Source organism: Bombus vancouverensis, chromosome 2 (assembly GCF_051014615.1).
Source record: "Bombus vancouverensis nearcticus chromosome 2, iyBomVanc1_principal, whole genome shotgun sequence".
Taxonomy (NCBI): Eukaryota; Metazoa; Arthropoda; class Insecta; order Hymenoptera; family Apidae; genus Bombus; species Bombus vancouverensis.
The window spans coordinates 856042-870976 of NC_134912.1; the positions used below are offsets into that span (position 1 = coordinate 856042).

Here is a 14935-nt window from a genome sequence, read left to right on the forward strand (position 1 = left end):
GTTGCAGAGGGCCTTGACCTTACCGTCGGCGTCGCAGCCATAGTTGTAACTACCATCGTCGTGGCCTTTGCGAACATCCGAGAAGAGGCCGATATAGCCGCGTGACGCTTCATTTTCCTACGGTTTAATTCTTCCCGTTCTCCCGCTCGTTGGTTACACCAAAATTTCCACTCTTCCACGATATCCTACCGACTAATAGTTACCGCTGTACGAAGCAATGTCGTCCGTTCGTCGAACAGATGTTTTTAAAAACTTTACGGGTCACAAGTTAGTAGTATGAAAAATATATACAAGATCGTATACTTGAGATTTCAAGTATATAATCTAACTTTACGTAACGTAACGTAACGTAACGTAACGAAAATAGAATTAAATTTTATGCGAACAAAATTATGTATAAAATTGGTAATTTAAATAGAAATAAAATGAAATTTTCCCCCGAGTCGCATAGCTTTATGCGAAATTCAACGCGCGAGCGAAAATTTATTAATTAATTAATAAAAAGCATAGAAAATTAGCTAGAAAATTAAATAGAAAAATAGTCGGTCGTAGTATGTTTTACAATGTTTCTTGTCGCTTTCTCGCTTCATTTAGCGAATAGTTCTTACGGTATATGATGCATATTACGTTACGAAGGAAAGAAAAGACTTGTATCATGAGTATTTCTGGAATATGTTCAAGGACTGAACGGTAATTGCAAAAGAAATAAGGTAATACGAAATTTATCGGTAATATGAAATTTAGCATATACGCGTAGTTAGGAAAGTTATTTTCTTTTTATCGTACGATTCGGTCCGTCCTATCCGCCACAGTCCGAAAACTATATTTTCTGAAACTGTATTTAAAGATAATATCTTCCGTAGAAAATGACAAAACCGAAATAATGTTTTTTTCTCCTTTCGTATCTGATTAATAAATAATCTCGTATAAAGATATATTATACGTTTTTGTGTGTGTGTGTGCGCGCGTGTGTGTTTGAACGATATCGCAAATTTCTTCGCATCTTGGATAAATATTTGGTCACTGTGATTTACAATACTCGATTTACAAAGTAACCATGGTAGTTTTTAGTAGGTATTGAGATTAAGCGATTTGGAACGAATTAACGACGAATTGGAGGTAACGTTTAAGCGATAGCGTTTTTCACGAGAAATCAGCGTATTATAAATTTGCGTCTGTTGAAAGACGTAGCAACGTGTTGCCTGGACATACATAATTAACGGTATTGACGCATCCAGAGTATCACGCGCATCCACGTTCTGTAACGGACAAAGAACGGAATTTCGTATAATAATTTTTGTTTTCCCTTGCTCGGTGCATTATATCGTGTTGCATGATCGCCGAGTTACAAACAAAAGATACGAGTACGAAGCGCGTTTATGTTTCCGCGCGAAGGTCGATCGGTGGTTCTGCGGGACCGGAAGTGAACGGGATGAATAATGTACGCGCTCACAAACTCTAAGTCGGACTCTTTGTTAATAAAACGCCTAATATTCACTGATCGTAAGGCGTTACTCTTTTCGTCGATGAGATCGCAAGAAAGAATGAGTTTCCGTCCCGATGATGCCACAGAGGAAAACCATAATGGGGTGTGTCTAAGGACATGAGGATTTGTCGAGGATAACCTTCGTTTATCAAGTAAGGGAAATTGGCGTTGCTGCTAATTGGTCAATCTCCATATCGGTGGTTAGAAAAAAATGCTAGCCGCTCTCGAGGGAAAGTTGCTAGTGGGAGACGCCGCTCGTTGAAAAATATGTCTCCCCTATCTTCCCGTAGTTGGGACAAAGACTGTTTGTCTGTTTGAAGGACTTTAGTTAACTAAACCTTAAGATTTATAACGGGCCCTCGAGCTAGCCGAACATGTACTGCGGAGACGCATCGACATCTGGCAATCATCTTACTCGAAGAATAGGGTCTGCGTGTGACGAGCCACGGGACAGAAACCGTTGGAATGTTTACTGTCGCGTGTCGCCACGAATATTTCTTTTAAGGAGAGCTATAGAATTACTCCATACCTTTGTTAGGCAAAGCGTTCATCCCGTGACCGCGGCTACGTTCGGCAACTGACTGTCGCCTCGAGCCCAAGCTCACTATCACCAATCTCGAACAATTACAATCGGATTGAATAACTACAATTGTTCAGTTACAGCTATAGTAGGCTCTAGGTTACAATGTTGCGGGATTATCCAAAATTCCAAAGGCTCCGGTGTTCTTTCATCTCCGACATATATAAATTTTCGTCAATATTGTACTTAATTTCTTGAATATTGATCGCATACGGTCGATAGTATTGTCAATACCTGGTGTTATGTCGCGTAAAACATCTGCACTCCATCCCTCGCTGCTGAACAGCCAACGGTCCACGTACCGTCATTCAGGCCCTCAATAAATCTAAGGACCCACCACAATCCTTTAACTTCTAACTTCATTGTTTCAACACATGTTTTTCAGTTAATCTGTTTGTCCTGGAGGATTTTCAAATTCTAGAAATTGTTCAGTTTGTGGCTGGTTTTTAGAAAAGTCCTTGGGTTTATTATGTGCTCTTAAAAATTACGGAGAAAGCGGGTAGTGACCTAACAAAAAATGCGGTTATTCACCTAACAGAAAATCCGGGTTTTCGCTTAAACAATGTCACCAACTAGCAACATTGCTAGGGGGGTTCCTTTCCCTCTTATCTCTCATTAACATTGACTAGAACCAATGGACATCGCAGATCGTCGCCCTCACCTTACTAACGAAAAGTGTGAGCAACGAATCCGGTCTCTCCGTTCAAAAAACCACACCCACACCGAGCTTTCCTCCGTAATTGCATGAGAGCGGAAAGTCAGTCAGTTCAATTGCTATCAGTTCTGCCCGAGCAGTCGAGTTATGCAGACGTAAAAACTAGTACCTCCGTAAGCGCGACAAGAGTGAAAGAAAAGGGACCGAACCAATCGATGATGGAAAACACCCAAAAGATGCCAACAATAAGAATACTAAACAAAGGAGAAACATACGTTATAAACAGGGCAGTAGACCAACAGAGCCCAAATAAACCAACAAGTTAAGTACAGAACTGCTCAAATACAAACGAAATAGAGATGGAAATAATACAAAAAGACGACGAAAAGAACAACATCAACAAGGATCTACCACAACATAACGAAAGCTGGAAGACTGTAACTCCCAGCAAAAAAGAAATAAACACAAACACAAACGATAGGAGGACTACAGAAACAGAAAAACAACAATGGCTACAATAAATTCCTACACAAAACTCCTTCAGCTCGCTGACAGAAGAAATGGACACAGGCCCTACAGAAAAACCAAGAACACACACCCCCAAGCCACCACCAATCTACATAGACGCTAAAATAATAGACCCCCTCATTGACCTGCTAAACAGCACGGCAGGAAAAGAAAACTACACCATTAAACAGCTCAAACTGGATCAAGTAAAAGTACAAACTAATACCCCAGAAACCTATAGGAAAGTGACAAAAGCGCTAAAGGAAAGAAACGCTGGGTATCATACTTACCAACCCAAATCTGTCAAAAGCTACAAAGCAGTAATCAGAGGTTTACACCCTAAAACAAATACAAACAAAATATGCGAGGAAGTGGCCAAGAGCGGAGCCAATATATCGAATATATAAAATAGCGCGCGTTACTATACGACACGCGTTATAACTGCTATATCGTATCGCAAACTCGCATATCGCTCAGCCGTTTTCCGACACAACGATAATAGACCATGTTTAAAGAAACGTACGCATGATGGCTGGATCGTCGGTGAAGATGCGCGCAACGAGCAGCAGACGACAAGGCAGGCACGCAAACCGATCTCGACCTGTTCCTCTGGATCGTCCGAGAAGCAGGCAACGTCTCTTCGTCGCTGTCGCTTTCCGTCACCGAATTCCCATTTCCAGCGCAACTCTCCCTTCCCCCTTTGCTTCGCTTGCTCGAGAAATTCTTCTTCTCTATGCCGACGGTCGTCGACGAGGTCGAGCTCACCGGCAACGAGACTGCCGACACGTTCGTCGACGAGCCGCTCGTCAACGAGACTCCTCGCAAACGAGACACCAGCTTTATGTCCAAGCACAACATCTTTCCACTCTCTCTTCTCTTTCCTCTTTAATTTCCCCCTTTAAATAGTTTTCCCGCCATCTTTACCGATGCACAGTTTCCGTTTCCGTTTCCACGATCTCGTAATTGCTCGAAACAGCACCTTTCTTCTACTCGAAATGTTCACCTTTAATCCGATCCGGTAAAAAACGTCCGTCTTATTATACGCGAGATATTAACGTGTACAGCGTCATTTTCCTACCAAAGCCACAGCAACGACAGAAAATCGTAGAAAGCACGTCGTACACTTTCGTCGTGTGCGAAAACTTTGCACACTGCAACCTTCCGATAATACGTCGATACCGTAGCTTCCCCCGTAGCTCTGTTACGTTCTTTGCCTCTTTCAAATCGATCGCTGTATTAGATACGTTACAAACGATTACTATGTTCAACGACGAACAATACCAACTTAACCACCGATTTACGCTAAGAAGATCGTAGATTTACCATTTGCAAAGGAAAAAGAACGTTTGTTAATTTCTGAATTCTAGTTTCTTCTTTGCTTCGTCTCGTTTACTAAAATCAGCCAGTCAAGATATTATCTTCGTATCGATGTCGTAGAATGTAAATACTTTTTGTAAGAGCGTACAAAATATCGAGCAGAGGGCAAACGGATAAACGAATACATTGTTCAGAGATGTCGAATCGATCCGATTCGAGGATCGTTTCCGAAATTTCATTATTTAATTAGAAAGAAAGAGAAGGTCGACCGATAACCAGATTCGAATTCCCTCGCCTCGAATCCGTATTTCCAGAAACAGAGTCGGAATTACTCTGTCAACACCTTACCACGGCCAGTATTCCGTTCGCATAATTATAATAATTTCTCGGTTCATCCTCATTAAGAGCTACAACGAATTCCAATACTTGGCCAGCGTAACTGTAGCCACCAACTGTTGCAACGGCTACGAAAAGTATTTGTACGTCCTTCTAAGTATTACAGCATTTACTATTTTATTACTATTTAATTGCGCTCGAATATACAAAGTTTCGTATCTTTACTCGTTTAGTCGTATGTATTTTCATACGACAGCGAGAAATTTATTTTCCAAAAACGAATTCGAACGCTACAAAGCGAGCGTTAGCGAGTTTTACATTTCATTCCGATTTATACGTAGATGCTGAATTTTGTATATACGTAGCTGGAAAATCGCTCGAGGGCGAAAGATGCGACAATTCCGAACAAAAGTAGCAAAGTAGTAGCAAAAGTAGCAAATGTAACAAGAAATCTGGATAACAGTCTAAACTACAGCCTTAAACAGAGATCTCCGAGTATATAACGAACTTGATACCATCGCTAGTTATCCGTTGAAAGCTTCGAGGTTCGTAGCATTGGTGCCAAGTTGCGTGATTTATTACCATCGATAAACCACCTTTTTTAAACATGCTGGCTGTCGGACGCGCGCGGACATCGATATCATTGACCGAGTTTCCCTGTTCCGCAGGTCTCTAACCCTTTTGAAGATCGTGGCTACATAATGGAAAAGAGTACCGACGACACTGACCGAGTCCCTTTGCCTTTGCTTTCCTCTCACTTTTTGCTTAACCAGATCTTTCACGTTGAACGAAGCGGCAGTCGATAGGTTGATTTTAATAATCAAACTTCACTTCCTCTCTCTCTCTCTCTCTCTCCCTTTCAGTCAGCTTTGGCACGTTGAAGCTCGGTTATCGCGCCTGGATTGTAAGCGCCCTCCTCCTCCTCCTCCTCCTCCACAAAAAAAAAAATGCGTCCGATTATTCGATGTAGGAAAGTAAGAGAGATAAAAAAAAATGTACTTCTATTATCGATAATTGACAAGAGAGATCTTTTTCTCACAGTCTAAAAGATATTCGATGCTGAATCGGTTAATATAATTTCTGCCTTTCCACTTCCTCAACCCTACGATTTTTCTCAACGCGGGATCGAGCATTGTAGACAATAAATTCCGTAGTAGACAATAAATTTAAGGAACACTTGAAATAAAAGAACTATGAAAATGCCAAGATTTATGGTGGGTCCTGAAGACTATTGAGGGTACGCAGTAATGATGCGTAGACAACTGGCTGTCATGTTGCCCGCGGATTGGGGCCTGGTTTGTGTACAGAGTCACCGGACGTAACATTATGTATTAACGATATAAACGATATCTTATGTTTTGTTGTAGACATATTACAGCTTCAACTTTTCCGTCTTCTTTGGGAATGTTCTAACAGTGGCTCAGAAGCCAAGAACGTAAGTATGTTTACATATCGTACTTTAATTATGTCTATTCTGTATATTTTGTATATTTTGTATATTTTGTATATTTTGTATATTTTGTATACTTTGTATATTTTGCTTTGAACGCTATTAATTAAGGAATACAATTTGATTAAAAACTTGGAAGGTTAGGATCTTCTCGGGTTATTCTTCTATTAAAATAAAAAGAGTGTTAGTTAAAGTCTTAATATCGAAGTGTAAAACAAATAACTAACATATTTCAGAAATTATTCTAGATTTTAAACTTTCATATCAGAGTTTCAGTTTTTGTACTTATCGAAGTTTATTAGCACTTCAATCTTTATTATTATTAGCAAAGTTACAAATTCAATAAACTTGCATTTTTCATTATCTCCAGCTTTCCAAATAATCAGCAGTCATTCATCGTGTTTTGTTCTGCTGGGATAGCACGGCAGTTCGATGGCGTAACGCTTCTGTTCCTCTGTTCCTCCTAACGGTGAGTCGCATGCATTTCTGTTCCTCCGGTCACTCAATCGTGTGATAGGATGGAAAGATGCGAATCGGCGTGGGGTTGTATTACGTAGAACTTTTTGCGAGCATAATGACCGCGGATATTTTTTAAACTCGTGAGTAGTAACATTTTTCTCAAGTCTTTATTTATTAGTTCAGGATAGGTCTTCTCGCACATCGCGATTATAATAATTAGTTTTTTAATAGTTAGTTGAAACATGTACATTTGAGAATATACTCGTGGTACTTATAAATATGTATATTAATATTCGGTAGAAATAGACAAGTATCGACACGAATATACCTGTGTCACATAAATATGTCGGAGATGACAGAACACCGGAGCCTTTGGAATTTTGGATAATCCCGCAACATTGTAACCTAGAGCCTACTATAGCTGTAACTGAACAATTGTAGTTATTCAATCCGATTGTAATTGTTCGAGATTGGTGATAGTGAGCTTGGGCTCGAGGCGACAGTCAGTTGCCGAACGTAGCCGCGGTCACGGGATGAACGCTTTGCCTAACAAAGGTATGGAGTAATTCTATAGCTCTCCTTAAAAGAAATATTCGTGGCGACACGCGACAGTAAACATTCCAACGGTTTCTGTCCCGTGGCTCGTCACACGCAGACCCTATTCTTCGAGTAAGATGATTGCCAGATGTCGATGCGTCTCCGCAGTACATGTTCGGCTAGCTCGAGGGCCCGTTATAAATCTTAAGGTTTAGTTAACTAAAGTCCTTCAAACAGACAAACAGTCTTTGTCCCAACTACGGGAAGATAGGGGAGACATATTTTTCAACGAGCGGCGTCTCCCACTAGCAACTTTCCCTCGAGAGCGGCTAGCATTTTTTTCTAACCACCGATATGGAGATTGACCAATTAGCAGCAACGCCAATTTCCCTTACTTGATAAACGAAGGTTATCCTCGACAAATCCTCATGTCCTTAGACACACCCCATTATGGTTTTCCTCTGTGGCATCATCGGGACGGAAACTCATTCTTTCTTGCGATCTCATCGACGAAAAGAGTAACGCCTTACGATCAGTGAATATTAGGCGTTTTATTAACAAAGAGTCCGACTTAGAGTTTGTGAGCGCGTACATTATTCATCCCGTTCACTTCCGGTCCCGCAGAACCACCGATCGACCTTCGCGCGGAAACATAAACGCGCTTCGTACTCGTATCTTTTGTTTGTAACTCGGCGATCATGCAACACGATATAATGCACCGAGCAAGGGAAAACAAAAATTATTATACGAAATTCCGTTCTTTGTCCGTTACAGAACGTGGGTGCGCGTGATACTCTGGATGCGTCAATACCGTTAATTATGTATGTCCAGGCAACACGTTGCTACGTCTTTCAACAGACGCAAATTTATAATACGCTGATTTCTCGTGAAAAACGCTATCGCTTAAACGTTACCTCCAATTCGTCGTTAATTCGTTCCAAATCGCTTAATCTCAATACCTACTAAAAACTACCATGGTTACTTTGTAAATCGAGTATTGTAAATCACAGTGACCAAATATTTATCCAAGATGCGAAGAAATTTGCGATATCGTTCAAACACACACGCGCGCACACACACACACAAAAACGTATAATATATCTTTATACGAGATTATTTATTAATCAGATACGAAAGGAGAAAAAAACATTATTTCGGTTTTGTCATTTTCTACGGAAGATATTATCTTTAAATACAGTTTCAGAAAATATAGTTTTCGGACTGTGGCGGATAGGACGGACCGAATCGTACGATAAAAAGAAAATAACTTTCCTAACTACGCGTATATGCTAAATTTCATATTACCGATAAATTTCGTATTACCTTATTTCTTTTGCAATTACCGTTCAGTCCTTGAACATATTCCAGAAATACTCATGATACAAGTCTTTTCTTTCCTTCGTAACGTAATATGCATCATATACCGTAAGAACTATTCGCTAAATGAAGCGAGAAAGCGACAAGAAACATTGTAAAACATACTACGACCGACTATTTTTCTATTTAATTTTCTAGCTAATTTTCTATGCTTTTTATTAATTAATTAATAAATTTTCGCTCGCGCGTTGAATTTCGCATAAAGCTATGCGACTCGGGGGAAAATTTCATTTTATTTCTATTTAAATTACCAATTTTATACATAATTTTGTTCGCATAAAATTTAATTCTATTTTCGTTACGTTACGTTACGTTACGTTACGTAAAGTTAGATTATATACTTGAAATCTCAAGTATACGATCTTGTATATATTTTTCATACTACTAACTTGTGACTCGTAAAGTTTTTAAAAACATCTGTTCGACGAACGGACGACATTGCTTCGTACAGCGGTAACTATTAGTCGGTAGGATATCGTGGAAGAGTGGAAATTTTGGTGTAACCAACGAGCGGGAGAACGGGAAGAATTAAACCGTAGGAAAATGAAGCGTCACGCGGCTATATCGGCCTCTTCTCGGATGTTCGCAAAGGCCACGACGATGGTAGTTACAACTATGGCTGCGACGCCGACGGTAAGGTCAAGGCCCTCTGCAACCGCCCTACCCAACTCCCATGCAGCTTCGTGGTCACGTGACGCGACTCAAGGTCTTTTCTCCCTACTTTAACCACGCCATCCACCACGATGCACCAGGATTGCACTTTTTTTCGTATATTTGGACGAACGCAGTCTCATAACGTTTTACCTTTATCGAGAACTTGAGAAAACGTTCTCGTTCCTGTCACTCTCTCTCTCTCTCTCTCTCTATTTTCCAGCCTATTTTCCAAGTTCTCCGTTTCGCTTCTATCCGCAGACTTCGAAACTTGTCCTTTGTCCCAACACTCTACATACAATGTTCATATATTTTTCTTCTAATATAAATTTTTCTTTTATTAGCGAAGCGAATATAGCGATATAGAAGAATATAGCGAAGACTTTGTATAATAAAACGCAACGAACCAACGAGAACGGGTATATATTTTATCAGATATATCATACCTATTACGCATATTATCGATATGGTATCGGATATCGTATAGTTTCGATTCGTAAATATCGATATATATATATATATATCAAGATATAAGAATGGCAGTTAATTAGTCAAGTGGTTAAAACACGTCGTTTTTTACCTTAGTCCGATTATCTGCGTACATGTTTTAATTTGGCGACGAAGAATTATTATTCTCTCACGGAATGGACAATTTTTCATTCGGGTGTGTCTTTTCGGGGGTATTTTGGGTCGCTAAAGCCGTAAACGAGGATCGCTGTTCACGGAAATGGACGGTTATGAAAATTCGGCCTTACGAACGTTTGGCGGAAAAAGATGCCAACTGCAGAACCGCCAACACCGTGATCATACAGAGAGGTAAACGGTAAGCAGCAGAAGGAGCGACGATACAGTCAACGCCACCGTTTCACATGCCAATTTTGCCGCTTAGCGTTCGCCGCTCAGCGTCCGCCGCTCAGAGAGCGGCATGATCGCGTCCTTAGCCAGCCGCCTCGTTCTAATCGAATATTTTATACGGTAAAAGCGGTATAATATTATTAACAGTACTACTATTTCACTTGCAGATTGATTTTCCGTACGCAATTATTTATAAATCCTTGATACAAGTTATCGTTACGTTGCACAGTATCGCACAATTTACCATTCTACTGGAAAAATGATCCTTGAAAAATGTTTCGTATAGTTACGCATTCCTCAAAAACCATCCGTATATGTACATGTATTTTATGTGTACAGTGTACAGTGTACAGTGTATAGACATACAAACGATGCAAATTTTCCTATATGATAATTAAAAAAAGGAAATAAAATTATTTTTATATACTTGTTATTATTATTTTTATATATAACTATATACTTCGATATACCATAAAATCCTTGAATTTTGAATTTAACGTTATTTATAACTGAACGATAGTAAGTAAACGATAGTAAAAGCTTTAGTAAAAAAAAAGTAACTTTAATACGTTCAAGTGGAACGAATAACGTTGCTGAATCGTCCTATAGCGTAATTACGACGTTCATATTTCATCTACGGTTGTAAATATACAAAGATTCGTTATCGATCGAGTGTATCGATTATCAGTATTCCACAGGTACCTACTCCGTTCTCTTTATGCGAATTATAAACGTGTATTAAAAAGTACGTTAGTTTCTCGAACTCTGCCGATTCACTTGTCCATTTGGTAATAGAATAAAGCTTTGGAAAAAAAGTAAGCTTCTGGCTATACTTTCTGTCGCTAATTTGAAAAATTCATCGGTGTTTTTATATCCGAGAATCGATTTTCGATTACAGGGCAAACAAAATTTTGCCCCTAATCGGCACGATTATGTAATCGTATGTCGCACGATCGACAAGGGTCTGTATGATTCGCGATGAACGAATAGAAACGATAATAAAAGGGAATAAATCGATAATACAAAAGAGAATTTCTTTTCATACAACGCTTCGTTCGCCATAAAATCGAATTTGAAAATATAAAAAGTGGAAATTGGGAAAAGTTAGGAAATCGCATAATTACGGTATTTTCGATTTGCTTATCGATCGATGTTAGGTTCATGCCTAGATAAAAGATACGAGGATGGCAGGTGACGCGGAAGAGGGATCGATGACCTTAAGAGTACACGACGCCGGCTCTATTTCGAGCGGGTCGTACATATGTATATACCGTAGGCCCCGATTAAGATTCAGAATGACCATGAAAGAAGCAAGTACGACGAGCCACGTTTGTTTTCCTATTACATTAGTCTTGTCAATGCTGATAATACGCGGGCCAAGTAAGACGTTATCGTTGAGCACATCCACCGTTCGTTCCACGTCCAGACTTTTCGTTAGAGATTATCGTTAACGTTTCGCGTCGTTTTAACGTTACGCTGCAGAATGATTTTCATAACTTACAGAATGACGCAAAGACAGTGTCGGACTAAAGCTTCCGCAGGCCTCCTTCGTAGAAACATTCTTTAAATGGTCTTTGAAATATAAACAAAAATGTTTAGTTTAGTTTTCCCTCAAATGTATCTTTTTAAAGGGTAAATTTAAAAAAAAGGTAAAGAAAAAAGGGTTACAACCTCCTCCCGTACCTCTTCTCTTAATCGACGCTGGCGCGAACAAAAGTTAATTTACGTTCGAGCGACTGAAACGCGTCTTCTTTCGTAAATGCTACGTTACTTATTATTAACATTTGCAACAAATGCAACTTATTATTAACATTGATTCTCTTATAATCGTTAAAAACTATCGGATTAATTGGTTGGGTCCAAGAGACAAATTTTAATTACCAAAAAAAACGCCATGTTTCGCGGAAATGCGTATCGGCGACGTAATATCTCCCTCTCTAAACGGACATCAAAGAAGGATATACGTGCGCAACGAGTTACGAAGTGCATAAATCAGACAAACTGTCAAACTCAAATTTATATAAAACGAACGAATGCGTTCGTCCCGTGAACAAAAATGAATACAAAAATGAATAAAAAAATTAATACAAAAATTACGTACACAGAACGCATATAACTTTTTTCACATATTTTTTTCTGTCATGTCAAAGTAAAAAGAATTGACGTATTCGAAACGTACGCTTCTTTAAGCAAATGTCGGTACAAACGGTATCGCACAATGCAATCCTTTGTAATCCTATGTAATCCTTTTTATAATTCACCTACGTATTTTTCTGTTACGTCAAAATAACAAAATATCGGCGTATCTAAATTAAAGTTACTTTATCAGATTGTATGGTAAAGTTACCGAGAGACTTACTACGAGAGAATCGCTAGACTCGGTTGCTAGGAAACAACATTTTATAAATTTATAGCCTAGTCGATATTTGAGTCGATAGTTTAGTGAGAAACTAACATTTATATTTAAAATTATAGCAGACGTTTTAACAATCGAATTATTTAATAATGAATACGATAGAAGAATTAAATACGATAGAAGAAACACTTTTACTCAACTTAGAAAGTACACGCTAAAGCTGCGAGCAAGGAGAAACATGCGAGCGAGTCGAAAAATTTCATACGATCGATTGTCTTGCTGCTTCTACCGAACGATAACGTGCGATAATTGCACGTTTACAAAGACTGTACGTTACACAATGAGCATACTAAGGTATTTCATAGAAGCTTTCCTTGCAATCGCGTTCCACGTAAGTACAAAAAGTACTGGATTCGACGTGGAATCTCTCTGCCCCCTCTCTGTGTTTCACTTGCAAGGTAGGCGCGGGTTTTCTTTTCACCCGGGCCAGTCAGCTCGAGTAGGCCTAACTGCATATACATACGTACACGCTTAATATCTCGTTGAACGCGCATACGTTCCTACGTAACAACTTCACAGGAATATTTTCCATGGCTGCGCGCTTATGAACGCGCCTTCTAACCTTAATCGCATATACCTTTTTCTCGTTTTCTCGTTTTCTCGTTTTCTCGTTTCTTCTTTTTCCTCCTTTCTCTTATTTTACCCATTCTCAGCATTCTCCGATTTCTCCTTTTACTTACGAACGACGATTAATCGAAATCGAAATCGAAATACCAAACAAATTTCAAAATACTTGCTACAATCAAGATTTTTATAATTAATATATTATCGGCGTTGTACAGCGCTAAAGATAAAACTGTTATCCGCGATCGAGCCAAAATGTAACATATTCGATAGGATTTATCTTTCACAGCTAAAGATCATTTTAACAAAAATTATAATCAACGTGAATTTCAAATACGTTGCTTTCGCGATCGATCTTGTATTACGATATATTCTACGATAGTTGATCGGCGAGCGATCGAAAGCGGTGGAAAAAAATAAAAACGTTCTAGATAAGACGACCAAGGTTACATAAAAATACGAACAATGCCCATTTTTCATTTGCTGGATACGACACTTTATACGAGGTTATATGTACATGCATGCCGATCGAGGATACTCAGCGGTCTGGTCTGAGTGTCAATTAAAATTATTATAGCCGGTCGAGAAGCATTTTTCAGCAGCATCGGGAAACCGGTTCGCTTTGGCATCGGCTGCAATAGCCAGCTACCGTCGTCTCGTGTAAGTACAGTACCGCATTTTGTTTTCGCCTGGCTCAACGAGATCGCGTCCAATTGGTTTCGCGCTTCGGAAAAATTCACACCGCCGACGCCGATAGAAAACGATCGGTAGCGGCGCCTAATAGCTTAGTTAGATCGCCTTCCCATGATTCCCATTATATACAGATAGCGTAACATTCGCAGCCTCTACCCTATTGTTGTATGATTTATTTAAAAGGAAAATCCGATGTATATATAAAATATATATAGGGTGTAGCAAGACGCGAGTTACAACTGGACAAAAAAGTTATTTCATATAGAAATAAGTAAATGTAAATCATAATATTTCGATTCGCAATTTTCTTTTCCAGGTTATATCACGCGTCCTGTAAAATCCTGTCAAATGCTGTCAAATGCTGTCAGGTGCTGTCAAATGCTGTCAAATGCTGTCAAATGCTGTCAGATGCTGTCAAATGCTGTCAAATGCTGTCAAATGCTGTCAAATGCTGTCAAATGCTGTCAAATGCTGTCAAATGCTGTCAAATGTTGTCAAATGCTGTCAAATGTTGGCAAATCCTGTCAAATGTTGTCAAATGTTGTCAAATGTTGTCAAATGTTGTCAAATGTTGTCAAATGTTGGCAAATCCTGTCAAATGTTGGCAAATCCTGTCAAATGTTGTCAAATGCTGTCAAATGCTGTCAAATGCTGTCAAATGCTGTCAAATGCTGTCAAATGTTGTCAAATGCTGTCAAATGTTGGCAAATCCTGTCAAATGTTGTCAAATGCTGTCAAATGCTGTCAAATGCTGTCAAATCCTGTCCAATCCTGTCAAGTCCTGTCAACCTAACCCCAAAATAAATAAAAACTAATTATATCGTCGCGTATCTTACGTTTCTACTGGAACGTAAAGGAATGTTGCGTTTCTGCGTTACTTTCCCCTCGACTTGTCCACATCACCGCCTAATTGCATTTACAGTCGCGTGTCTGCTGAATCAAAAATACAGATTTATTATCCTGCATATTTCCAAACGCATCGTTCATCGTCATATAGATGAGATCGAAGAATTGTCCTCCAGAACCCCTTGGGGTTAGGTTGACTAATTTAA

At 39.2% G+C, this 14935-nt stretch overlaps 1 long non-coding RNA gene across 1 annotated transcript; it reads left to right on the forward strand.

Moving 5' to 3' along the window:
* The first annotated feature begins 6228 nt into the window (after positions 1 to 6228).
* LOC143304229 (uncharacterized) lies at positions 6229 to 14267 on the forward strand. The gene is made up of 3 exons (XR_013060931.1): positions 6229 to 6316; positions 6702 to 6800; positions 14200 to 14267. It is a non-coding gene; the product is annotated as an uncharacterized LOC143304229 (long non-coding RNA).
* The last annotated feature ends 668 nt before the right edge of the window (positions 14268 to 14935 follow it).